The 26,674-nt window shown below is 44.0% G+C and overlaps 1 protein-coding gene across 28 annotated transcripts in view; it reads right to left on the bottom strand.

Annotated features, from left to right (window-relative positions):
• MAGI1 (membrane associated guanylate kinase, WW and PDZ domain containing 1) overlaps positions 1–26,674 on the bottom strand; it is a 613,606-nt gene that overhangs the window by 585,209 nt on the left and 1,723 nt on the right. The window lies entirely within an intron of this gene.

Genomic DNA, 26,674 nt, shown 5'->3' with positions numbered 1-26,674 from the left:
CGGATCTTGATGATACTGTGAAGGTGAGACCGGCAGGTATTGGTGACGGATTGGATGTGTGGGGTGAATGAGAGAGCTGAGTCAAGGACGACACCAAGGTTGTGGGCTTGTGAGACGGGAAGGATGGTAGTGCTGTCCACAGTGACAAGGAAGTCAGGGATAGGACAGGGTTTGGGAGGGAAGATAAGGAGCTCGGTCTAAGACATGTTGAGTTTTAAGTGGCGGGCAGACATCCAGGTGGAGACATCCTGGAGGCAGGAGGAGATATGAGCTTGGAGGGAGGGGGAGAGAACTGGGGAGGAGATGTAGATATGGGTGTCATCTGTGTAGAGATGAAAGTTGAAGCCGTTGGAGTGAATGAGTTCACCAAGGGAGTGAGTATAGAAGGAGAACAGAAGAGGGCCAAGAACTGACCCTTGAGGAACCCCTACAGTTAGTGGGTGGGAGGGGAAGAAGGAGCCTGCGAAGGAGACTAAGAATGAACGGCTAGAAAGATAAGAGGAGAACCAGAAGAGGACAGAGTCCGTGAACCCAAGGTGAGATTAGGTGTGGAGGAGAAGGGGTTGGTCGACATGTCAAAGGCTTCTGAGAGGTTGAGGAGAATTGGAATAGAGTAGGAGCCATTGTTTACGGCAAGAAGGAGGTCATAGGTGACCTTTGAGAGGGCAGTTTCGGTAGAGGAGAGGGGACAGAAGCCAGATTGGAGGAGGTCCAGGAGTTGGAGTTGAGGAATTCAAGGCAGCGAGTGTAGATGACTCGTTCTAGGAGTTTGGAAAGGAAGGGTAGGAGGGAGATAACTGGAAGGGGAAGTGGGGTCGAGAGAGGGTTTTTTTTAGGATGGGGGAGACATGGGCATGTTTGAAGGCAGAGGGGAAGAATCCATTGGAGAGTGAGTAGTTAAAGATAGAAGTTAAGGAGGGGAGGAGGGAAGGGGCGATCATTTTTATAAGGTGAGTCGGAATGGGATCCAAAGCACAGGTGGAGGGGGTGGCACTTGCGAGGAGGGAGGAGATCTCCTCTGAGGTTACTGGAGGGAAGGATGGAAAAGTAGGGGAGAAAGTTGGGAGTGGGGGGGATGGAGAAGGAGGAGGGGTGACTTTGGGGAGCTCAGACCTGATAGTGTTAATTTTCGTAATGAAGTAGGTGGCCAGATCATTGGGGGTCAGGGATGGGGGACAGGGAGGAACAGGGGGCCTGAGGAGAGAGTTAAAAGTCCGGAACAATTGGCGGGGTGATGGACGTGGGCATCAATGAGGGAAGAAAAGTAGTTTTGCCTGGCAAAGGAGTGGGCAGAGTTAAGGTAGGAAAGGATAAATTTGAAGTGAATAAGGTTGGCTTTGATGTGTTGGGATTTATATTGTACCATTTTATTCCTGGCAACATTTGCTTAAACAGATATGAACATTTTTAACTCCATACCACAACAACAGATACCCCAGTAACCACTGAATATCATCTCTCCCTCCAGGCCAATTTGGACCTTTTTAGAGTTTGTTTTTTTGGGGGGTTGAAATGATTCCTTATGATCTATGATCACATACGATAATGGGTGATCCTTTCTCTGCTTACAAAATGCAAAAGAACAATTTATCCTGTTGTGGCTGTTTCTATTTTGCAAGAACCACTCTGTGTATCAAGAATTGTTAATAAGAATGAGTTTGCTTTTGAGCAAGTACTGATGTAAATGTTCTATTTGAAGAGCACTAATGAAATTCCCTTTATTGACATGAAGAGGCTGGAGAGCCAGGCACTGTTTTCATTTTTGAGTCAAAGGAGAAAGAGCTGGCAGAGAAGCAGCAAGTCTTGTCAAAAGGCAGAAATGGATTTGTGAACATTTTCACTTAAAATCTGCCTTGGGTTCGAAGCTGACGTAACTGACAGTGAGATTATTATCCATTTGTGTGAGTGTGGCTGATGAGATGACTTGTGACTGACATTCCCTTCCATATGGTATAAGCAATGATGGGAATTCATCAAGTACATGTGCAAGATAGCTTTCATTTTCCAGATAGAAATTCTTTCAGCTATGGGCACACATGCAGACACATGAGAATAGACCATTAGGCCCAGAATGACCTGACAAGAAATCAGGTCATTTATAAAAGGAGGGGAATAGGTGGTCAGAAGGAGAGAATCTCACTTTTCTCTGTCCTAGGCTGCAGACAAGTAAAATTTGTAATTAAAATAAGTGCCTTGTAAGCACTGACATTTTTTGTATATCTCTTTTTTTGTGTGTGGTGTTCTAGGCTTCTGATGTTCTCTGCCAACAGATTCATCATTGCTGCGATTTTATTGTAAGGGAGAAACTGGCAGAATTCTCTTCTGCATAGTCTTCTCCCTTCTGCATTATCTCTGCAGTTGGATCTGTGACCTTTGGGCATTTGATATTCGCCTCACCCTCAACCCCACAGCACTTGTGTACATATATTTAAAGTATACATTACAAATTATTTAATTCTATTAACATCTGTCTCTCTTTCTAGACTGTAAGCTTGTTATGGGGAGGGAATGTGTCTGCTAACTCTGTATTGTACTCATCCAAGTGCATAGTATAGTGCTCTGCACATAGCAAGTGCTCAATAAATACCATTGATTTTTTTTGTGTGTGTGTGTGAGCTGGTAAAATTTTCTGTGGACTTTTGATTGAAAAAAAATCACTATAAGCCTGTTAAATTGTTTGGTCTTTTTTGTTGTCATCCTATGCGTATTTTGTAGTGACTGCTTATAAAATGTAGTGTCCAAAGTGATTCAAAACTGATAACATCTGCCTTCTGTTTATTCATTCAATAGTATTTATTGAGCGCTTACTATGTGCAGAGCACTGTACTAAGCGCTTGGGATGAACAAGTCGGCAACAGATAGAGACAGTCCCTGCCGTTTGACGGGCTTACAGTCTAATCGGGGGAGACGGACAGACAAGAACAATGGCACTAAACAGCGTCAAGGGGAAGAACATCTCGTAAAAACAATGGCAACTAAATAGAATCAAGGCGATGTACAATTCATTAACAAAATAAATAGGGTAACGAAAATATATACAGTTGAGCGGACGAGTACAGTGCTGTGGGGATGGGAAGGGAGAGGTGGAGGAGCAGAAGGAAAAGGGGAAAATGAGGCTTTAGCTGCGGAGACGTAAAGGGGGGATGGCAGAGGGAGTAGAGGGGGAAGAGGAGCTCAGTCTGGGAACGCCTCTTGGAGGAGGTGATTTTTAAGTAAGGTTTTGAAGAGGGAAAGAGAATCAGTTTGGCGGAGGTGAGGAGGGAGGGCGTTCCAGGACCGCGGGAGGACGTGACCCAGGGGTCGACGGCGGGATAGGCGAGACCGAGGGACGGCGAGGAGGTGGGCGGCAGAGGAGCGGAGCGTGCGGGGTGGGCGGTAGAAAGAGAGAAGGGAGGAGAGGTAGGAAGGGGCAAGGTGATGGAGAGCCTTGAAGCCTAGAGTGAGGAGTTTTTGTTTGGAGCGGAGGTCGATAGGCAACCACTGGAGTTGTTTAAGAAGGGGAGTGACATGCCCAGATCGTTTCTGCAGGAAGATGAGCCGGGCAGCGGAGTGAAGAATAGACCGGAGCGGGGCGAGAGAGGAGGAAGGGAGGTCAGAGAGAAGGCTGACACAGTAGTCTAGCCGGGCTATAACGAGAGCCCGTAACAGTAAGGTAGCCGTTTGGGTGGAGAGGAAAGGGCGGATCTTGGCGATATTGTAGAGGTGAAACCGGCAGGTCTTGGTAACGGATAGGATGTGTGGGGTGAACGAGAGGGACGAGTCAAGGATGACACCGAGATTGCGGGCCTGCGGGACGGGAAGGATGGTCGTGCCATCCACGGTGATGGAGAAGTCTGGGAGCGGACCGGGCTTGGGAGGGAAGATGAGGAGCTCAGTCTTGCTCATGTTGAGTTTTAGGTGGCGGGCAGACATCCAGGTGGAGACGTCCCGGAGGCAGGAGGAGATGCGAGCCTGAAGGGAGGGGGAGAGGACAGGGGCGGAGATGTAGATCTGCGTGTCATCTGCGTAGAGATGGTAGTCAAAGCCGTGAGAGCGAATGAGTTCACCGAGGGAGTGAGTGTAAATGGAGAACAGAAGAGGGCCAAGAACTGACCCTTGAGGAACTCCAACAGTTAAAGGATGGGAGGGGGAGGAGGCTCCAGCGTAGGAGACCGAGAATGATCGGCCAGAGAGGTAAGAGGAGAACCAGGAGAGGACAGAGTCCGTGAAGCCAAGGTGAGATAAGGTACGGAGGAGGAGGGGATGGTCGACAGTGTCAAAGGCAGCAGAGAGGTCAAGGAGGATCAGAATGGAGTAGGAGCCATTGGATTTGGCAAGAAGGAGGTCATGGGTGACCTTAGAGAGAGCAGTCTCGGTAGAGTGGAGGGGACGGAAGCCAGATTGGAGGGGGTCTAGGAGAGAATGGGAGTTAAGGAATTCTAGGCATCGATTGTAGACGACTCGTTCTAAGATTTTGGAAAGGAAGGGTAGTAGGGAGATAGGACGATAACTGGAGGGGGAAGTGGGGTCAAGAGCGGGTTTTTTTAGGATGGGGGAGACGTGGGCGTGTTTGAAGGCAGAGGGGAAGGAGCCCTTGGAGATTGAGTGGTTAAAAATAGAAGTTAAGGAAGGGAGGAGGGCAGGGCGATGGTTTTAAGAAGGTGAGAGGGAATGGGGTCCGAGGCGCAGGTGGAGGGGGTGGCACTTGCGAGGAGGGAGGAGATCTCCTCTGAGGATACTGCAGGGAAGGATGGGAAAGTAGGGGAGGGGGTTGTTGGGGGGGAGGGGAGAGGCGGAGGGGTGACTTTGGGGAGCTCAGACCTGATCGTGTTGATTTTCGTGAGGAAATAGGTGGCCAGATCATTAGGGGTGAGAGATGGGGGAGGGGGAGGAACAGGGGGCCTAAGGAGAGAGTTAAAGGTCCGGAACAATCGGCGGGGGTGACGGGCATGGGTGTCGATGAGGGAGGAGAAGAAGCTTTGCCTGGCGGAGGAGAGGGCAGAGTTAAGGCAGGAAAGGATAAATTTGAAGTGTGTGAGGTCGGCTTGGTGCTTGGACTTTCGCCAGCGGCGCTCAGCAGCTCGAGCATAGGAGCGTAGGAGGCGGACGGAGGAGGTGATCCAGGGCTGTGGGTTAGTGGCGCGAGAGCGGCGGAGGGAAAGGGGGGCGAGAGAGTCGAGATGAGTAGTGAGGGTGGAGTTGAGAGCGGAGACCTGATCGTCGAGAGTGGGAAGAGAGGACAGGGCGGCAAGGTGAGGCGAGATGCTATTGGAAAGACGGATGGGATCGAGAGAGCGGAGGTCTCTGTGGGGCAGTAGCGAAGATTTGCAGGGGGAGGGAGTGTGAGAGATGAGGCAGGTGAGAAGGTTATGGTCCGAGAGAGGGATTTCAGAGTTGGTGAGTGAGGAGATAGTGCAGCAGTAGGAGATGACGAGATCGAGGGTGTGACCGAGTCGGTGAGTGGGCGCGGTATGGTGGAGGAGGAGGTCGGCAGAGTCGAGGAGGGATAGCAGGCGGGCGGCAGAGGAGTCGTCGGGTACATCCGTATGGATGTTGAAGTCTCCAAGGATCAGAGTGGGCAGAGAGAAGGAGAGAAGGAAGGTGAGAAAGGGGTCAAGGTGGTTGAAGAAGTCGGAGGTGGGACCGGGAGGGCGGTAGATGACGGCGACAAGTAACTGGAGTGGGTGGTAGAGGCGAATGTTATGGGCTTCGAAGGAGGGGAAGGAGAGGGAGGGGGGAGGAGGGATAGTGCGGAAGCGGCATCGGGGCGAGAGGAGGAAGCCGATGCCTCCTCCCTTATCAAATACCACCATATTATTATATCCCTCAACTGCCACTTCAGCGCAACTCCACCATGGACATGCACACATACTCACAAACAGAAACACTTGCAGTTTGAAGAACCTCTCACATAATCTATCACTAATGCACTAATTCCTATGCATATCCCCTTTTCCTTCTTCCCATCTGTAAATAATTTTGGTGTGGGTTTCCCCCACTGAATTGTAAACCCCTTGATGATAGGGATCATGTTTACTAATTCTATTGTAGTCCCCCAAGCTTGGTACAATACTCTGCACACAACAGGCCTTCAGTAAATACTACTAATGAAAATGACAGGTATTTATATGCCTATAAAATAGATGGGGAGAAAAAGAGAGAAGGGAAGGGAGAAAGTGAGAGCACAAGAGCCTAAATTTCTAGCTTCTTCAGTTACTCCCTACAAAAGTTTCCTAATCGTGTTATCAACATCTTAATTTAAAGACTGAGTGCAGAGCTCTGGACTAGACATTTGGGAATGCAAAGTAGGAGTAAACGACACAGCCCTTGTCCTCAAGGGATTTATAATCTCATACCAAATATACAACCAGCAAAAGAGTAATTGATACAGCTAATAAAAATCAGTTCACTCTAACTTCCTTCCCTCTAATACTGCCTGCTTTGGAGTTCTTCTGTTCTGGTGCTTTATAGAATACCTCATTTTCTGTTTGAATGCCCTTCTAAAGTCCTGGTTAGCTAATGCATCTGCCTTACTTCTCACCGTCTACTTTCTGCCTCCCTGTTCCAGCCTCTAAAAATGTGAGGGATTATGCCTCACAATTGCCATATACAGAAAGCAATCTAGATTGTAGTGAAATACTAATGTACTAAACTTTAATTTTATTCATACAAATAAAAGCTTAAAGAAATCCACAACTATCCAGAGACCTCATCTGAACCAATCTTTGTGACCTCCTTCCACACCAAAATACTACCAGAGTTGCTAACAGACTAAAATTCCTCGACTTCCTTTTCCTTTCTTTTCCCATGCTCCGATGGAGATGCTAATGAAGGCAAAATGGCCAAAAGGCAACAGCAGAAAGAGGCGGTGGCAAAACAAAGGGCCTGAATAATGAACAAACGGAATCAGTAAGCTGCTTGTAAAACCCCTAACCCTACTCTTCTCAAGCACAATCCAAATATTTCAGTGAGGTTAAGCCTTATGTCTATGCCAGAGGGAAATTGTGCAAGAGCTAATGTAAAACTTCTTAATTGCTTTCTAAGTAGTGGTTGACGGCAAGAATTCTGCTGCCTGAAAAACAACATTTAACATTGAGAAGCAGCATAGCCTAGAGGCAAGAGCACTGGACTGGGAGTCAGAGGACCTGGGTTCTAATCCGAGTTTCTCTGTGCCTCAGTTCCCTTATCTTTAAAATAGGGATCAAGACTGTGAGCCCTACGTGGGACAGGGACTGTGTAAATCCAATTATATTGTATCTACCCCTGCGCTTAGAACAGTGCCTGGCACATAGTAAACACTTAAATACCACAATTATTATCATCATCATCATCCTAGGGTTGGTAGACTCAATTATTGCCCACAGCGAGCTTACAGTGTACGGGGGGACGGACATTAAAATAAATTACAGATAAGGGAAGTGGAAGAGTATGAGGACAGGTTCATAAGTGTTGTAGGTTAGCATCTAAGTGCTTAAGGAGTATACACCCTGATCTCTCTCCCTTCTGCAGTTTCACGTTTCCTTCTGTCTTCAAGACATCTCTACTTCGATGCCCTCCCTCACCTCAAGGTTGACGTTTAACATGTCCAAAAGAGAATTCTTTATATTTCCACCGAAACCCTGTCCTCCCCATGACTTTCCCATCACTGTAGACGGCACCGCCACTCTTCCTGTCTCACGAGCCCATAACCTTGGCTTAGGCTGCTATCGATTCATCTCCTACAGGTTTAGTGGAGTCTTTTTTATCTATGGATTCCAGCAATGTGAATGTAGTTGCCTTGCCCTGGCTGGCGGCCCCACAAACACCATATAAACAATTCCCCGGAGGCTCTCTTTGGATTTTAGCAATTCCATTTAACATACAAAAGCAGGGAGTTTAGTTTGGTTTCCACTCAACTAGCTTTCAATCCAAAATGCCAAGTGGGAGAATGAGTCAAAGGCCCATCAAGACCTCTCCCTCCTAAGGACACTGGAGAGAAAGGAGCAAACCAGATTGCTAAAGTTCCAGATGTTTTTTTCATGACATCCTTTCAGTGGAGGGCTTTATGAACTATTTTATCCTGCCGCTCATTACTTCTGACAAGGGTCACTTTGTCCATAAAGGCTGCCACCTTGGCCAGAAAATGGGTCTTATATTTAAAAAACAAAACAAAACAAAAACCTTTGCATGCATTTTGCAGTAGGCCACATCTTTGCCCACCCTACTCACTCACTCATTTCACTCAGTGCCCTAACAGAAACAAGACTGGCAGGGATCAATCGATCAATCGTATTTAATGAGCTGCATGTAGAGCACTGTACTAAACGCTTGGAAGAGTAGACTATAACAGTTGGCAGACATGTTTCCGACTCACAGGAGTTTGCAGTCTAGAAATGAAAGAGTTTGAGTGACACTGGATAGAGCATGGGAGTCAGAAAGACCTGGGTTCTAATCCCAGCTCTGCCACTTGTCTGCTGTGTGACCTTGAGCAAGTCACTTCACATCTGCACCTCAGTTACCCCTCTGTAAAATGGGGATTAAGACTGCTAACTCTATGTAGGGAGGGGACTATGTCCAACCTGATTATTTTGTATCTACCCAGCACTTAGTACACTGCCTGGCATATAGTAAGCACTTAACAAATACCATTTTCAAAAAAAAATCACTGTAATCAATTCGCTTGCCCAGGTTCTCAGCCCCACAATCTCCGGTCGAGGCTCATTGGTCATTTTTGATGACAGACTCCATTGTATGAGAAAATTAGTTCTGACATATTTTGGCTAAAGACAGTTTTCAGGAACTGATTGTGTTGTAACTTGGAGTGCTGCCTGTACCTTATATTTGTCCACATTCATAAATAAACCTTTTATAGATAAGGAAAGGGAAGGAATAAAAAAAAGTGTAAATAGACACCTTCTATCTAGTCCATCTCTCTTACCAAGATAAAAATCGTTCTCTAAAAGCTCTCCAGTGGTTTGTCCAGTCTTCACAGGCATAGCTTCCCACACTTCTTGGGGAGCCTAAGGGATCATTTGAAGATTCATTCTAAATTTTTCTTTTTCCCTAATTTTGCTTTATTACTTCAAGTTATAGCTTTGGAGGATCAAGGGGAGGATTGTAATAGGAGAAAAAATATCACTATTTGCTTATATCTAGATAGAGCTGCATTTTCTCAAGCTCAAAAAAGTGGGGGAAGGCTTCTAGGGCCAATGGCCAAGTATGGGGTAGTTGTAGGAGGCAAAAAAAAAAAGAAAAAAGTCCCGCTAAATACAGCATGGAGAAAGAGGAGCAGTGCTGTGCACAGCCACTGCAACCTGCTCCCTAATGTTCCTGTCAGTTGCCTTTCTCTAGGACTCATGGTGGCAGGATCTCTGAACAGCTGGCAGTGTTGGTAGCTGCACTCAGTTGCTGGTTTCATTTATCGCATTGTCAATTCCGCTCTGTGCTTTGGCTGCAGAGACTGAAAGTGGAAATTTTGTACGCCTAAGACCTGGCAGACAGTACAATTTGTTGTGGTCTCAAATATTGGATGGTGGTCAGATGAGGTCGGGGATGGCATATTGGGAAGTAATAAGACCTAATGGCAAGAACAAAGACCTGGGGGCCAGGGAACCTGAGTTCTATCTAATCCTGGTTCTACTACTTGCCTGCTGTGTGGCCTTGAGAAGGTCTCAACTTCTCTGTGCCTCACTTTCCTCATTTCTGCCTCCCCCCTTAGACTGTGACTGATCTAATTATCTTTTATCTACTCCAGGGCTTAGTACAGTGCTTGGCATATAGTGAGTGCTTAACAAATACCACTTTCATTACTATTACTATACAACTTGGTCAAATAATGAGAGGGTGAATGGGAGGGATGAGGAGAAACTGAGGGGTAAAGAAAAAGGGAGGGGGAAAATCTTTGAGATTTCCCTGAACTGGCACCAAGCCAAGCCCAAGTTTTACAGAAGATGCTTCTGTAAAACTCCTCCTCTTTTTTCCCAAGAGAAGTTACTTAGATAGCACCAAAGCATTGAAAGGGTAGTTGCCACAAATGGGAATTAACTGGTTAAGGCCTCCAGGATCCGTGATTTTAGAAGGGCTTTGAAGATGGGGGTGAGTTGTGTTCCACTGGATATGAAGGTGGAGGGAATTTGAGGTGACAGTGTCAATAAGTGATCAACAGTGGGAATGAAGAGAACAGAAAAGAATGATTAAGTTAGCTTTCCCCTCTGCCTCCCTCCTCCCTACTTGTAGTTTATTGTAGTGTTTCTCCCCTGCTAGATTGTATACTCGAGGACATGGATCATATATTATTGGACTCTCCCATCCATAACGCATTGGCCTGAACAGAGTAAGTGGTCAAGAAATACAATCAATCCTATTTGTTGAGCACTCTCTGTGTGTAAAGTACTGTACTTGGGAGAGTAAACTATATCAGCGACAGTAGATACGTTCCCTGCAGAATGGGAACAATAGTGCTTTGCCATTTCTTCTGAGAAGCAGCGTGGAAAGAGCACAGGCCCAGGAGTCAGATGACCTGGATTCTAATCCTGGATCCGCCACATACCTGCTGTGTGACCGTGGGCAAGTCACTTAATTTTTCTGTGTCTCAGTTTTCTCATCTGTAAAGTAAGGATTAAATCTCACTCTCTCTACCTTAGAAAGTGAGCCTCGTGTGGAACAGGGACTGTGTCCAACCCAATTTTCTTGTACCTACCCCAACGCTTAGAATAGTGGATGGCACATAGTAAGTGCTTAACAAATATTAAATTAAAAAAAACAAAACCTGGGCCCTCCAAATCCTAATCGAAACTGACAAAGTTGCTATCAGACCTGAATATATCATCTGACAGCTGTCACAGTCAGATGGGTGGCCAACCTTATAGGGTAAATTACGGGAAGACTTGTTTGTGCATTCTGAAAAACATCAATGTAGGATAAAAATAATAATAATAATAATAATGATGGTATTTGTTAAGCGCTTAGTATGTGCAAAGCACTGTTCTAAGCGCTGGATTACACAGTAGACGACTTGTGCATTTTTGGCATTAGCTGCTAACACCAATCTCTTGAAAGCAAAAAGTTGAAAGAGATAACTGTTCTAACATTAAGGGTAGTTGCAAAATTGTAAAACAAGACACTAAATTGTGCAAACTAGGACTATCTTGAACACTGAACATTTTACCTAAAAATTTTAAGTCATTGGTCTTCAACTGTCATATTTCTTCATCTGTGTTCAATGATTACATCTAATCTTTAAATAAATGACCCTGGAAATATACCGAGGAATAAATACTGTATATTTAGCATTACATTTCCATTAAGTAAGCACTATAATTTTGTCTAGCAAACTAGGCTCCATAAAGTCTAACAGAGAGGATGGATGTCCTTTTTTAAAAAATCAAAAAGTTAAGCAGGTAGACACAGAGTAGATTAAATGCAATAAACCCCCAATATATATTTTAAAAACCCGACAAAATTAGAATAATAAATTTTTGAAAGTCTCAACCCTTTCCTGCTGGTGATATTGAACAGTCATAAAAGAATGCAGGCACTAACATAATTCATAAAACTATTACAAAGGCCAAGGCATGGGTATGGTTAATGTTTCTGACCTTTTGAAATGGAGGGCTAGATCCACTCAAAACTATTCCCTGTCTCTTGAGCTATGTCCTGGAAGTCCAGGTAAATGATGTTGTCTTCAAAGTTGTCCAGCTAATCAGAGGAAAGGTCAGGCTACAAACTAAGGTAGGAAAAGAATAAGAAATTTCAGCCCATCTTCTTGGAAGGAAACAAAGCAGTGCGGCGTAATGGATAGAGCACAGGCCTGGGAGTCAGAAGGACCTTGGTTCTAATTTCAGCTCCACCACTGGTCTGCTTTGTGAGACCTTAGGTAAGTCACTTCACTTCTTTGGGCCTCAGTTACCTCATCTGTAACTGAGTTACCTCATCTGCAACTGAGTTTCCTCTTATCTGAAACTAAGTTTCCTCTCCACCCAAACGGCTACCTTACTTGCTACAGGCTCTTGTTATATCCCGGCTAGACTACCGTGTCAGCCTTCTCTCTGATCTCCCTTCCTCCTCTCTCGCCCCGCTCCAGTCTATTCTTCACTCCGCTGCCCGGCTCATCTTCCTGCAGAAACGATCTGGGCATGTCACTCCACTTCTTAAACACCTCCAGTGGTTGCCTATCAACCTCCGCTCCAAACAAAAACTCCTCACTCTAGGCTTCAAGGCTCTCCATCACCTTGCCCCTTCCTACCTCTCCTCCCTTCTCTCTTTCTACTGCCCACCCCGCACGCTCCGCTCCTCTGCCGCCCACCTCCTCACCGTCCCTCAGTCTCGCCTATCCCGCTGTCGACCCCTGGGCCACGACCTCCTGCGGTCCTGGAATGCCCTCCCTCCTCACCTCCGACAATCTAATTCTCTTCCCCTCTTCAAATCCCTACTTAAAGCTCACCTCCTCCAAGAGGTCCTTCCCAGACTGAGCTCCCCCCTTTTTCCCTCTGCTCCCTCTACCCCCCCTTCACCTCTCTGCAGCTAAACCCTCTTCTCCCCCCTTTCCCTCTCCTGTCCCACCCCCCTCAGCACTGTACTCGTCCGCTCAACTGTATATATCTTTATCACCCTATTTATTTTGTTTAATGAGATGTACATCACCCTGATTCTATTTAGTTGCCATTGTTTTTATGAGATGTTCTTCCCCTTGACTCTATTTATTGCCATGGTTCTTGTCTGCCTGTCTCCCCCGATTAGACTGTAAGCCCGTCAAACAGCAGGGACTGTCTCTATCTGTTGCCGACTTGTTCATTCGAAGCGCTTAGTACAGTGCTCTACACATAGTAAGCGCTCAATAAATACTATTGAATGAATGAATCTGTAAAGTGGGGGTTAAGATTGTGAGCCCCATGTGGAACATGGACTGTGCCCAAACTGATTAGCTATGAGAAGCAGTGTGGCTCGGTGGAAAGAAACCGGGCTTGGGAATCAGAGGTCATGGGTTCTAATCACGACTCCGCTACTTGTCAGTTGTGTGACTTTGGGCAAGTCACTTAACTTCTCTGGGCCTCAGTTACCTCGCCTGTAAAATGGGTATTGAGACTGTGAGCCCCACGTGGGACAGGGACTGTGTCCAACCCGATCTGCTTGTACCCACCCCAGCGCTTAGTACAATGCTTGGCACATAGTTAAGGGCTTAAATACCATAATTATTTTTTATTATGTATCCACCCCCAGCATTTAGTACAGTGCCTAGCACATAGTATGTGCTTAACGAATATGACAAAAAAAATAATTAAAAAAAGCAGCTGTGCACACTGGGAACTGAACGCTCAAGCCAATTTTCCAACTCCAAGGAGTTCCCTACAGAAACCAATATGTAAAGAGTAGGTGGGGGCTGCTACTGGCCATATAATACACAGTAGCATCTTCTGTTTGAACATAAGAAGGGTGGAGTAGCAGATTAAGATAAAAAATGATGGGCTCTGTAGTTTGTTGATGAAAAAATGAAGAGAAGACACCTGTCTCCATTACAGAAAGTCTAATTTTCTCTCAGGTGTTTGAATGCTCCGAATGGCTCTATCAGCGCTTAACAGAATTCCTTAAATGATCCAAGTGCTACTACCCTAATTGTGATATTTGTTAAACCCTTACTATGTGCCAAGCACTGTTCTAAGCACTGGGGTAGATACAAGATCATCAGGCCCCACATGGGCTCACAATTTAAGTAGGAGGGAGAACGGGTACTGAATCCCCATTTTGGGCATGAAGGACCTGAGGCACAGAGAAGTTAAGTGGCTTGCCTAAAGTCACACAGTAGGTTAGTGGCAGAGCTGAGATTAGGGCCTAGGTCCTCTGACTCCCAAGACTATGCTCAATAAATATCCATTATAAATAATATAAATAAATATAAATAATCCACCACATTTTGTCGATTAACCAAATTACATTGAGTAAGTCTTCGAGATTCAACCATATCTCTCTGTCCTAAATACCCACAAAAGTGCGTACAGAGTCCCAGCACCAAAGCAGTGTGAGTGGTAGTAGTGGTAGGAGATGATTAAGAAGAGTAGATGATTTTTTCCTGACTCGGAAAAAAGAGATACAGCCATAAAAATAGTATTTAAAAAAGCCAAACAGGAATTAAAATAGAATGATTGTAGTCTCCATTTCTCACAGAGTGAAAGTAAGGAGCTCAAGACATTAGCCATTGATATAGAACTTTTCTTCCACTGCCTCATAACCCCGCTGAAATAAAACCATCTGCTCCCTCGTCTTAAAGAGGGGCCAACTGAGGCACAGGGAAGTTAAGCGGATTTTTTATTGCCCAATTGGCATTGCCCAATAAGCAGCAATGAGAAATGTCAAATCATTAATTGTATTTATTGAGTGCTTACCTCTCCCCAATCCAAACAGTCTAAAATGATCAAGGTTTAAGCACTGCTCAATAAGGAATAGCCCTTAGGGGGCCCGGTGGAAAAGATCCCCTCCCTCTAGAAGATACACAGGTAATAAAATGAATGAAATTAGCAATTGAAATAAAGCCATTTGCCAGGCAGCCCTAAGGATATCATCATCATCATCATCCTCCGAAGAAGAATTTAGTAGCTCAGAGTTCCCTAGGAGGAGAAAACCAAAGCTCAGCATGTATCCAGTCTCCATTTTTCCAATTTGTGTCACACTAAATTATTCTGGTTTTGGAAGCTGGAATGAGAACGTTCGGTGACCCAGCCTCACCCTTTGTAATTGTATTGTCTTGGACGATAAAGTTCCTTCCTGCGGAGCTCACATTTGCCTTACAGTCATCACTTTCTTTTAAAAAGGCAAATAAACTATTGTACTGCAGAAAAACTTCAACCATGTTTTTCCTTTTCATGACTTGAAATTCAAGAAATCCCCCAGGAAATCTCGCGCGCGCACACACACACACACACACGCAGAAAGGAATGGGGGCGGGGGGGGGGGGGGAGGTTGAGAGTGACAGAAAAAAAAAAGACACAAGAGAAATACACTGCTCTTAGTCTTTTGAAGGAGGATGCTTTTGATGGTCCAATGGTTTCCCTGGTTGTGAGACTGAATAAAAATAATAATAATAATTTTAAAATAGGCTCCTCCACACAAAAATAGTTGGGCACCTTTTATAGCCACTTTACTAATTGGCATGAGCCGCACAGTCCTAACTATGACTTGTACAGACCTACAAGGTACTGCCTTCCCAGAAAGACCAATATAGGGACGGCCTTTCTCCGGAGCACTTTAGTTTGGGGTCACAGGGGAAGAACAGGAAGAAGGCAAGAACAGGATATATGGAGGGAAAGATTCAGCAACTTGATCATTTTACCTAGCCACAGATGTAAATTTCTTTCAGTCCCAGTGATGGAATAAACACAGACTTACACCACAAAGTACCACACCTGTTTTTACTCTCAAATGCTTTAAAATACACAAGTTTCATTTTGAGTTTTAAGTTTAAGTAGAGAAGCAGCATGGCCTAGTGGAAAGAGCATAGGCCTGGGTTTTAATCCCCGCTCCACCACATGTCTGCGGTGTTACTCTGGGCAAGTCACTTCTCTGTGCCTCAGTGACCTCATCTGTAAAATGGAAATTAAGACTGTGAGCCCTGTGCGGAACAGGAATATCTGTTCATCTATCTGTTGTATCTACCCCAGTGCCTAGTACAGTGCCTGGCACATAGTAAGCACTTAACAAATTCCATATTTAAAAAAGTTTTAATTTTGCATTTTTTGATAAAAGCATCTGAGAACAAAAAATGAAAATGGGAATCAATTAAAATAAAGAGAATAGCAGCCATGACCAAGATATACCAAAAAAAAACTTACTAAAATTTCATTTTAAAAAGATGGGTCTAGCACCTAGGTCTCAAGGTGGCAGTTCGTGGGGGGGCAGGGGTGGAGGAAGGGGAGTGTTTAAGGAAAAATTCTGCAACTCCCCTTCATGCAAAATGTCCACCTTCCATTTCCATTTAGACAGAATTTGAAAAATGTCAGTAAGAATGCCCCAATTAATCAATGGTATTTATTGAGCACTTACTGTGTGCAAAACACTGTAAGCACTTATTATAACACTATAATAGAGCTTCAGTCTTCAGGATCCTGTGTTGCATATGGTAGAATGAGATCTTCAAGGTAGCTGGATCCTTTAAGGTGTGTGCTGCAGTTTACAGGTGAGTTTATAATCATTCATTCATTCATTCAATTCAATAGTATTTATTGAGCGCTTACTATGTGCAGAGCACTGTACTAAGCGCTTGGGATGACCAAGTCGGCAACAGATAGAGACAGTCCCTGCCGTTTGACGGGCTTACAGTCTAATCGGGGGAGATGGACAGACAAGAACAATGGCAATAGAGTCAAGGGGAAGAACATCTCGTAAAAACAATGGCAACTAAATAGAATCATTCATAGGGGTTTTTTTCTGCATTTGAAAAGAATATTGGGATTTGGGGTCAGGTGCTCTTGGTAGAAAAATGGGCATATGCCACAACTGAGATTCTTTTTAATATGCAGTTTTAAGCCTCAAGTAAAGTCACAAATTTAAACATGCTTGTAGCTGCAAGAGGAAATGAACACACTCTGTTTCAGATGTAGACTCTGACATTTGGCCAAAGATCCAGGTGGTGAAATAATGATTTCATTTAAATGAAAACTAAAGAGATGCATTCCACTGCCTTTCTATCTGAACTACATACACAGGAATTGGATTTATTCAGGGCACACATCTGGTCAGAATAAAGCCTTATAAGGCCCTGAGCACAAATTCAATTCAATATTTTCTTTACAGTTCAAAATGCTACAACTGGCAAACACCAATCTTACGTCATTATATAAAAATATGGCATATGATTGGTCTTTAAAATAAGTTACGGGTATTTTAGCTCACAGGATCTTCAGGAAGTATGAAACAAGACCCATGGCATGCCATATAAGGCACATTGGTGGAAACTACATAGATTCCCAAGGCCAAGAAATTAAGTAGCCCATTACTAGCCTCCTCTAAATTTCTGAGGTAACCAAAGAAAGTGCAGCATAAAATCATCTTCAGAACTATGGGCTGCAAGTTAAACAGCTGGGAGGAAGGGAACCTCACAGACTCAAGAACTTGCCTGGCACCCTGCTTAAGCACTTCCTTTTCCTGCCTGCCATTTACCAAAGCTCCCAGACTTTTTATTGCTAGCATTACACCTTTTAAATAGATCATCAAGGAAGGAGGGGAGAAGAGGGAAATTAGCTTTGGAGTAATGGGTGGAGAGAGGAACTAGGTCAAGAAGGTCCCAGTGTGACACAGTTGGGTGTGGATGTGGAGGGGTAATTAGGGGGGAAGAGGGGAAAGAGGAGGAAACTTGTCTGGGAGCCAAGGAGCCTAGGAGCCACAAAGAGTTCTTCCAGAGCAATTCTTTCTTTTTGAAAGGGCCACAGACATCTCGAGATGCAGGGTTTGGATATTCTTGGTCTGTGCCCTAGGCCAGGGATCAGTTTAGGAATGTCCGTTTGATTTCTTAGACCAACCTGTCAAACAATAGTAATAATAATGATGGTACTTATTAAGCGCTTGTTATGTGTCAAGCACTGTTTTAAGCACTGTGGTAGATTCAAGATTATCAAATTGGACACAGTCCCTGTCCCATATGGAGCTCACAGTCTAATTAGGAGGGAATAGAATTTAATCCCCATTTTACAGTTGAGGAATCAGGCACAGAGAAGTTAAGTGACTTGCCCCAAGTCACACAACAGACAAGAGGTGGAGCCAGGATTAGGAATAATAATGGTATTTGTTAAGCACTTACTATGTGTCCAGCACTGTTCTAAGCTCTGGGGTAGGAACATATTAATTAGGTTGGAAAGAGCCATTGTCCCACATGGGGTTCATAGTCTAAGTGGAAAGGAGAAAAGGTTCTGAATCTCCATTTTACATCGGGGGAAACTGAAGCACAGAAAAATCAAGTGACTTGCACAAGGCTACACGGCAAGCAATTGGCAGATCTGGGATTAGAACCCAGGTCCTCTGACTCTTAGGTTTGTGCTCTTTACATTAGGCCATGCAGCTTCCCTACAAGTCCAATCTTCCACCTTCTAGGAAAGGATAGCACTCTCTTGGCCCCTCAAGGCATGCCTTGACACCTTGGTTCCCATGGATGGCATTTAGGAATGTTGTGAAAGTAAACCTGTCATCTTTCAACCATATGCAGAGGTGATAGGCTGGCATGGCTTCCTAAGCCATTTAATGCCAAGGCATTCTCCCTTACTGTACGGGAAAAATTGTAAAGGGTCTACAGCCTCAGCATTACCAAGATCTCTGCCCCTCCCAGCCATGGCTGATTCAATCAATTGTATTTATTGAGCCCTTAAATACAGAGCACTGTATTAAAGCAGAGCACTGTACTAAGTGCTTGGGAGAGTACAACAGAGTTGGTAGACATGCTTCCTGCCCACAAGGAGTTTACAGTCTAGGGGGGAGACAGATATGAATGTAAATAAAATACAGATATGTATGTAAGTGCTGAGGGAGGGGTGAATAAAGGGAGCAAACCCAAGGGCAAGGATGAGAGAGAGGAGATGGGGTCTTAGGGAAGGCCTCTTGGAGGAGAAGTGCCTTTAATAAGGCAGTTATTGACTCCAATCCTCTTCAGGGTTGGGAGGTGAGGATTTCTTCTCCTGTACTCCAGCCAGAAGATGTGCAAATGTCAAGAAATTTGGGACCTGATCTACTCAAACACACTTACCAAAATACCACAAGTTCCTTCAGGAACTAGTTGAAGTGCCTCACGTCTGCAAAAATCAGAATGGGCTTCCGTATATCCCCCGTGCTTTAAAATGGAATGTTTTAAGTGTTAGTCTGAAACATTTTATGAACATATTAACATTCACGGGATCATTTTAAAAGGACTTTATGGTGGTTAACACCTTACATCTCAAGAATATAGAAACACTGCATATTATTCTGAAATTGTCATTTAACTGTTCTATAATCCTGCAGCTCCTAAAGACCCTAGGTTTCTCATGATGTTTAAAAAAATAAACATTCATAAGAATGCTTAAATGTAATTTTTTACAATGAATAGCACTAATATTACAATTCAAAGCAATCACAATGTAGCCTTCTTATGCGACTCATTCTAAATTCACTGGCGACTGGGAACAGAAAAGTTCATGCACAGGGTGTGTGTTAACTTCAAAAGTTTGATACTCTTTGCCTACTACAGATTTGTTTCCATTATGGAGACACTTTTGAATTTTAAAAATGACAACATGTCTGAAGTATCATGAGTTCAATTATTATATCCAAGAGATCTAGATTTAAGCAGTCAGGACTATAAGTTCGTTATGGGCAAGGAACATGTCTGCTAATTCTGTTGTACTCTCCCAAGCACCAGTACATAGAACAGTGCTTGGAACAGAGTAAGTACTTAACAAATACTGTAATTATTATTATTAGTAGTAGTACAGTGCTCTGCACAAAGCACCATTAATTGATTAAACCTAGAACCATGAGATTACAAAAAAAACTTAAAATTCACAGATCTTGATTTAATTTAGCAGAACCGTATCCACTATAAATGTTCAGTAGAAAATTTAATTGGGCAGGGACTGTTCCTATTTCTAGGTTTTGAACAGTACCTACTCAGTTGTTGGCTCAAAGATTATTATTCCACAATTAAAATATTTACCAAAACCAGAAGGAAAGAATTCACTATTGGAAAATAAAGTGCATTCTTCAACTTGTATCCTTAACCCTACTGCATGTACTGAGAGTTTATGGGCAGAGAGACAAAAATACATTGCACACATTTCATGGTTATGTAGCTCACTCACATCTAAGCTGCATAAAATGGCAGTTAGTTATGCAGTAACCAATTAGGATCTTGATGTTAACCCTTAACTTATCTGAAAGCCTTCCCAGTGCATACAAAATCAGTCTCTATTAATTTGCATGTCCTCATCGCATTAAAAGATGATAATGTTTTGTATAAAAAAAAGCAGGGTTTAGAAAACAACTCCTCAAGTTATAGTGATGAGGAGATAATGGAATGCTAGGGAGGACATGATTTTACTGTCATTCCTGGATGGAATCGATTCAGCTATTCCTCAAGTGACTGTATAATGAATGCCACTAGATATTGTGCTCTTACCATATTTAAGATTCATCAAGGGATCAAGTTAATATATTTTTCTAAATACCATACTGCAGCTAATGGTAAAATCGGAACATTTACTGCTTAGCAAAATTGGGTTGTATGCCCTGAATCTGGAGTTTGAAAAATACAAAGAAAAAAAAAGACCTTTTATGGTTTCCTTTCCCACCCTCCAATTTGAGAATAGGTTGAATTTCACACAGACAGATCTTCTGATCTCACATTCAACTGCACACATATTGATTTTTGTCATTGCAATGGGGAAAATAAGAACCATGCATGAAAGAAAAGAGCACAGAGGATTCAAATTGGGTAGTTTTCTTTAGCAAATACCTGGTTTGTAGTGGCAACAAGCATATACGCTTAAACACTGTCAAGTAATCAAGAAGTAAAAAAGGAAAAGAAAAGACTGGCCTTGAAATATCCTGTGAAATGAGTTGCTCTCAGGAAAGTAAAGGAAAAAAATTATGTTTAAAATGAAACACCCAGTTCATTTGCTATAGAAACGTTCAGATTTCCAATGAGCACAAAGATATGTCATCTAATTGAGATGCTCAAAAGGTAAAATAAGGAGAAGGCATGGTAAAACATACCTGTCTGTGAGAGAGGTTGAATGAAGTGGATGGATTCCAACAAACATTTCAGGGCAAGAAATTTAATCTGGGAAAAGACACTTTGTACAAAGTTCCAGTTGCCATTCTGAAAAAACACATTCCATCACATCACTTGTATCAAGACAAGTGTTGCTATCAACTCAGCCAATTTAAATGAAAATAATTCCGTATTTTGAATGCAACTGGGATTTTTTTTCTTTTTTTGGTGGGGGAGGTGTTAAATCATCGTAAACTAAGAGGCTATCTGTATACCTCAATCTCAGTTTGGTTGGCTCTGCCTTGATTTTGGGCTCTACTACTTAGTCTGTGCCTTCCATCCTACCATGGCATACAGAGTTGAAGTTAGCTAGCAGTGGAGCAGACCAGAGCCTTCTTCCCTTACCTCAGTTTCAAACATAAATTATGTGATGATATAGTCTAGTCCCCTATTAGGAACAACATATGGATCTTGGCCCTCAGTCTTTAGAACCAAGAACCTGCACAGAGAAGCAGCATAACCTAGTGGAAAGACCCCAGGCCTGGGAGTCAGGGGATCTGTATTCCAATCCCTGCTCTGCCACTTGTCTGCTGTGTGAACTTGGGTAAATCACTTAATTTCTCTGTGGCTCAGTTACCTCATCTGTAAAATGGAGATTAAGACTTTGAGCTCCATGTGGAACATGGATTGTGTCCAATCTGAATATCTTGTGCTTACCCTAGCACTTAATTGATGCTTAACAAATAGTAAAAACATAAAACAAACAAAACAAAAAAAAAAACAAGAACCGATTACAGTGCTAGTGGGTTGCTCAGCGACTGTCACAATCTCTCTTCCCTGCCAGTTATGCTCCTGCTGGGGCACAGAGTGCACGGCGTGATTAGGCAGACAGGGGTCAAGCACACTGAGAAGGGGTATGTGAACGTTAGCCAAATAAAAGGAGAACCTAGAAGCCAAGTCTCCCGACAATTTGAGTAGCGTTCCTTTTTACCGGACCTAAATTATATAGTCAGGCTGTAAATGGAGGAAAGATGATAGAGTAACCTGTTGCTGTCGAACAGCCATTTCTAGTTACCCTCCATCCAACCACACACCCTTCATTATGTGAAAGGAACACTATATGCTCACAGTGAACCTTAATGATAGGGAAATCTTATCAGAGAATAAATTGCTTTAAAGAGATACCAACAGTGAAAAGTGAGCCCAAAGGCTAACTTCTTCCTCCCTGTTTTCCATTCCCCTCCCCCCCACCTCCCAAAGAAGAAAAAAAATACATTATTGTCAAAGAGGATTCAGGACATTCAAAGTATATAACCTCTGCTCTGTCAAAGCAAATTCAAACATGGCTCAAAGGCCTTATATTCATTCATTCATTCATTCAATAGTATTTATTGAGTGCTTACTATGTGCAGAGCACTGTACTAAGCGCTTGGGATGAACAAGTCGGCAACAGATAGAGACAGTCCCTGCCGTTTGACGGGCTTACAGTCTAATCGGGGGAGACGGACAGACAAGAACAATGGCAATAAAGACAGACAAGAACAATGGCAATAAACAGCGACGAGGGGTAGAACATCTCGTAAAAACAATGGCAACTAAATAGAATCAAGGCGATGTACAATTCATTAACAAAATAAATAGGGTAACGAAAATATATACAGTTGAGCGGACGAGTACAGTGCTGTGGGGATGGGAAGGGAGAGGTGGAGGAGCAGAGGGAAAAGGGGAAAATGAGGCTTTAGCTGCGGAGAGGTAAAGGGGGGATGGCAGAGGGAGTAGAGGGGGAAGAGGAGCTCAGTCTGGGAACGCCTCTTGGAGGAGGTGATTTTTAAGTAGGGTTTTGAAGAGGGAAAGAGAATCAGTTTGGCGGAGGTGAGGAGGGAGGGCGTTCCAGGACCGCGGGAGGACGTGACCCAGGGGTCGACGGCGGGATAGTCGAGACCGAGGGACGGTGAGGAGGTGGGCGGCAGAGGAGCGGAGCGTGCGGGGTGGGCGGTAGAAAGAGAGAAGGGAGGAGAGGTAGGAAGGGGCAAGGTGATGGAGAGCCTTGAAGCCCAGAGTGAGGAGTTTTTGTTTGGAGCGGAGGTCGATAGGCAACCACTGGAGTTGTTTAAGAAGGGGAGTGACATGCCCAGATCGTTTCTGCAGGAAGATGAGCCGGGCAGCGGAGTGAAGAATAGACCGGAGCGGGGCGAGAGAGGAGGAAGGGAGGTCAGAGAGAAGGCTGACACAGTAGTCTAGCCGGGATATAACGAGAGCCCGTAATAGTAAGGTAGTCGTTTGGGTGGAGAGGAAAGGGCGGATCTTGGCGATATTGTAGAGGTGAAACCGGCAGGTCTTGGTAACGGATAGGATGTGTGGGGTGAACGAGCGGGACGAGTCAAGGATGACACCGAGATTGCGGGCCTGAGAGATGGGAAGGATGGTCGTGCCATCCACGGTGATAGAGAAGTCTGGGAGAGGACCGGGCTTGGGAGGGAAGATGAGGAGCTCAGTCTTGCTCATGTTGAGTTTTAGGTGGCGGGCCGACATCCAGGTGGAGACATCCTGGAGGCAGGAGGAGATGCGAGCCTGAAGGGAGGGGGAGAGGACAGGGGCGGAGATGTAGATCTGCGTGTCATCTGCGTAGAGATGGTAGTCAAAGCTGTGAGAGCGAATGAGTTCACCGAGGGAGTGAGTGTAAATGGAGAACAGAAGAGGGCCAAGAACTGACCCTTGAGGAACTCCAACAGTTAAAGGATGGGAGGGGGAGGAGGCTCCAGTGAAGGAGACCAAGAATGACCGGCCAGAGAGGTAAGAGGAGAACCAGGAGAGGACAGAGTCCGTGAAGCCAAGGTGAGATAAGGTATGGAGGAGGAGGGGATGGTCGACCTATATGAATCATCTTGATCTTTGATTCCGTGTGGGTGACTAGATTTATATTGGACTGTAAAGGTGTCAATTCAGGGGTGAAACAGGGTGTTTCAGGCTCCAGGGCAGGTCTGTAAGGGGACCTCAATGAATGTGAGGGTGGGAATTATGGGGATAAAGTGGACGTTTCAGTTTCCAGGTGCCTCACGAATTTTAATTCTGAGGTTGAGGCAAGCACACTGGGAGCAACCCAAATTCTAATGTGCATATTCTACACCCCAAACACAAAAGTTCAGATTATTTGGGGGTTATATCATAGCCAGGCTTCCATGTGTAGTCCTGGGAGTCAGAAGACTGGGTTTTAATCGGGGCTCTGCCACTAGCCTGCTGTTTGCCTTGGGCAAGTCATTCAACTTCTCTGTGCTCCAGTTACTAAATCTGTATAAAAGGGATTAATGCTGTGAGCCCCATGTGGGACAGGGACTGTGTCCAACCTGATTAGCTTTTATCTACCCCAGCACTTAGTATAGTGCCTGGCACATACTAGGCACTTAAATACCATAAAATAAATCAATCAATCGAGCGACTTTTGGAGCAGCCGTGCCAACATAGCCAGATGATGTGTTTACAGATGCACAAAAAACTTCCTTCAACAGTCCTGAAAGACCAGTTCAATCCTGTCTGTCATACCACTGCCGTAGTGACCCCAATATGTTCTCTTTTTTAGGCCATTCACTAAGCAGAACAGAAATCAAGAAAGTATGACTGGCCTTTCCTGATGTCTGATTACTTCTAAGTAGGTGTGAGGGGTGCTTTATTCAGCACTGAACTACAATATGCAGTGTACACATTCACCCTAACTTTCAGGTATTTAAAAGAAGAGACACACACAATTTCCTTTCTTCTAAATGTCTGGAATTTCCCCAAATTTAGACCTGTTCTATGCTCATTTGGTCCTCTTCTGTGATGGTTTTGGTGACTTACAAACCTCCCACCACATGGTATGTCCAGAAATTTAGCAATTAAGCTTGGAAATCCATCTAAATACTTTTTTTCTATTGCCAAAATGGCACTTAGCCAATTAGTAACTGAGATGTCAGCTGTAATTAATCTGACCTCCTTTTCCTCTTTCCATCCTCCACCAGCCAGCCTTCACTCTGAGGCCGCTACACCTTATTACTATCATTAAATATCTACTGTATGAAGCTCCCCACTGTAAATGAAGCTAGAGGAGAAGGAAAGGGCACTTTCTTTGAATTCCCTCTATTTCATATGCTGCTTTTCCTCAGTTTTGTTCATCCACTCTACTCTCTTTTTTCGGTCCTCACTCCTACTGCATAGAGGGATTTCTGTCCTTTTAAGCACAGGAGATATTGTATCCATTCTTAAGATCCAAATAATATTCTTTGCATACTGTTTTGAAATTTTTTTTTCCAGTGGTCCATTATGACAGCCAAATAAATTTCTTTCATGATGCAATCTTGACATTTACATACTGCCAACAATGCACAGTCATAGGTAAAAGATATAATCCTGTATAAGAGGGCACAAGCCACAAGGTTGTAATAGTTTTATTTTGATACAGTCAAAAGGCAGGAGTGTAGATTTTGTGTAACAATAATAAAGAGTACATTATAATCCCGATAAGAAAAAAAGGAAGATTAATAGAGCAACCAAACCCACCCTTAGTGACTCAGATTCCTCTTAATGGTTCCTGAAAGTGCTATAAAGGCTTACTGTTGCTGGATAACTATCCCATGAAGCACTAATGTTTGCAATTACAGTATTCGAGTCTTCAATCTTCCTTTCTACCCATTTTCAACTTTCTTAATTTTATTCACATGATATCAATAAGCCAAAAACCCTAGTGTTTCACCCAAGAAGTCAGCCTTCCAATAACTTCCTTTCTCTTAGTGGGGTGAGGTTACAGGAATTATTCTTCTTTATTTTTCTGTTGGGAAAACTGTCCCTACATAGACTCAGCAACTCACCCTAGGTCACACTGTAAATGAACAAAAGACTGGGGAACACTCAGCTCCCAGGGCAGGAAGTTAGACCTCATTACCTTCCCAAATACGGAACTTCAACTGCACGACTCCATAAAGACCCTCAGGTATTCCCATTTAATGTTCTCCTGTGCGTATTTCAAAACTCTCTCTAATCCCAATACCCTGCATAGCTGCTACAGTTTCCTGAGCCTCAAATCTACTCCCTGTGAAAACTAGAAAATCTGCCTTAACCAGATCCGCCGTGGAATCCTGTTAAGTGCCCATTCTGTAATCAAAGATGTGAAGTGGCTTCTCGGTGGTTATCTGTTATCTTTCAAAACCACAACAATCTAGAAAATGTCTTTTATCTAAATGCCTTGTTTCAGGAAGATTACAAGTGTTTGCTTTCTTGAATAGTTTAGACCCAATCGTTCCCTCTCCTCACAAAACACAGTGGTATTTTTTGAGCAAAGGGCGGGGGAGGGACGGTGGGGGTACGAACGGACAAGTTTTCCTTTCACATTCTCTTGCCAGCATTCTACAACCTGCCTTCATCTATCTCGTGTACATTCCTTTAACTCCAACGAACAGCAACGTTTCAAGGTATTTCATCATTAGCCGGGGCTGGAGTACTTTTGGAATCAACTTTCTTATCTGGCTGAAGATAGGAAAAAAAAAAAGGCGGTCTAAGCCCAGCAGATGATTTAAGGGAAGACGTTGGGTATTGCTTTTTGACAACTCAAGGGGCTGCATTCCCCTGAAAGAATCTGATTCAGAAAGCTAGTGGTGTCCCCCCAAGCTCCTCGCCACACCGTCCTCCTAGCTTTCACAGAAAAACATCTACTGGTCTGACTCAGAACCCTCATCCTTATTTCCTGAGGTGAGGGTCTATTCTAGCAGGGGAGAAACTTCGACTTTTTTTTAAAAATGGTATTTGTTAAGCGTTTATTATGTTCATTCATTCAATCAATCGTATTTATTGAGTGCTTACTGTGTGCGGAGCACTGTACTAAGCGCTTGGAAAGTACAGTTCAGCAACAGAGACAATGCCCCCAACAACGGGCTCGCAGTCTAGAAGCGGGGAGGTAGCCTAGGCCCAGAGAAGGTAAGTGACTAGCCCAAGGTTCCCCCAGCAGACAAGCGGCAGATCCGGGAT

This window comes from Ornithorhynchus anatinus, chromosome X1 (assembly GCF_004115215.2).
Source record: "Ornithorhynchus anatinus isolate Pmale09 chromosome X1, mOrnAna1.pri.v4, whole genome shotgun sequence".
Taxonomy (NCBI): Eukaryota; Metazoa; Chordata; class Mammalia; order Monotremata; family Ornithorhynchidae; genus Ornithorhynchus; species Ornithorhynchus anatinus.
Note: the sequence above shows the minus strand (reverse complement) of the source record. Positions and strands in the feature narration are given on the sequence as shown.